A 1857-nucleotide genomic window follows, 5' to 3' on the forward strand; every position below is an offset into this window, starting at 1 on the left:
ATACAGGTGCTTAAGCCTCTGCCTCTGCTGTGAGAAAAGCAATAGGTATGGCCCCCCCCAAGTGGCTCATCAGTTGCATATACCAGATTCTAGAATATGTTTCTACCTGTTCCTCCTCCTAGTGAGCTCTTCATTTTTCTCGAATCTTATTTTGTAAAGAAAACAATGTGACATTGATTATGACAATTACTCTTTTTTCCTTCTCCTTTATAGTTCTCACTCACCTGATGCAAGGACTCGCATCCTCAGAAAAAACATTCCAAGTAAAACAATGAGAGCCAGCCCTGACAGTCTAGTGGTTAAAGTTTGGCACTCTCACGGCTTCGGTGGCCTGGGTTTGCTTCCTGGTCGTGGAACCACACCACCCATCTGTCAGTTGCCATGCTGTGGCGGCAGCTCACATAGAAGAAATAGAAGGACTTACAAGTAGGATATACAACCATGTACTGCGGCTTTGGGGAGAAAAGAAAAAGAGGAAGATTGGAAACAGATGTTAGCTCAGGGCAAATCCTTCCCTGCCAAAATAATAATAATAATAATAAATAAATAAAACAATGATCTCCATAGCCTTGTGGTTAAGTGCCAGACCTGAAACCCCACTCCACTTCAGGTTAGAGACACATACTGCTTTCAAGTTGTTTAGGGAATCAGCTGTAGCAAGCAGGAAATCTGGATTGGAAACAATCCTGCCTGAATTCGAATTCTGGAATAATCATGTGTTTGTTGCTCTGATACACATGGCCCTAAATTCTTTTTAGCATCCATCTGTCCACTCTCAGGGTCCTTGAAATATTGACTGTTCAAGCAACAAAAGTAAATCATTCCTACTTAGGAATCACTTAGGACACAGTGACGCAGAGTTCAAACTCACATAGGTTTCTTTTATTTCCTTTTATCTCCTCACATTTCATAGAAAATTACACTGTCTCTAAGACTACGTGCAGATTAGGTAGAGATGAGGGCTGGTGCGGAGGGGAGGAATCAGTTCACAAGCATAAGTGAGAGGCTCACCAAGCATGTGCAAAATTTGATTAATATTCAAGAGTCATGTGTGTGAGTGCTTATGGGGTTCAGGACATGCTATCTCCAAATATGGCACCTTGGCATAGTGAATATTTTAAGCTGAAGGAGTTTGAGAAAATGGCAGAACCAAGACGGTCACTCTGACCTGCTGCCCCCCCACTTCTCCCCTGAAACAGGTCATAAAACCCTCATGAGGGAGGTGCCCTATCTATATCCAGAGGAAAGAAATATCTTTATCTCCAAAGACAAAGAGACGCTGAGAAGGATCCTAACAAACAGGGCTTGCTAAGTTTCCCCCAGTTTACTACACTTACCTCATACTCCTTATGTTGCATATTCCTCCATGACTGTCTACTCTTCATCAAACCTAGCATAAAATACTCAGGTCTATTTCCGTAGGTCTTCATTTCCTTATGAAGGCTCCTGTGTCACGTAAAACTTACATTAAATACATTTGTATGCTTCTCTCCTGTAAATCTGTCTCTGCCAGTTTAACTTTCAGACCCAGCCAGCGACCCTAAGAGGGTCCAGAAAAACTTTTTCCTCCCCTTCAGTGTCCTACTGACTCCCTTGGAATGTGGATACAACAGATCCTTAGATTTCTGAGACATCCAGGGTCCTGGTCATCCTAGCATCTTTCTGGCCCCTGCAAAGGCTTATAATAGACCCAGGCCAGTTTGTTTGGACTTTTTTGTGTGTTTCATGTGTCTGCACGTTTGGTTTTAGGCTTTCATTTGTTTAGTTTTGTAACTGGCCTGGGGAGAGATTTAGGATCCAACACTGACAAGGATCTAGAATGGATAGTGATATTTCTGAAAACGTATCCTGGCCTTT

This window comes from Diceros bicornis, chromosome X, assembly GCF_020826845.1.
Source record: "Diceros bicornis minor isolate mBicDic1 chromosome X, mDicBic1.mat.cur, whole genome shotgun sequence".
Taxonomy (NCBI): Eukaryota; Metazoa; Chordata; class Mammalia; order Perissodactyla; family Rhinocerotidae; genus Diceros; species Diceros bicornis.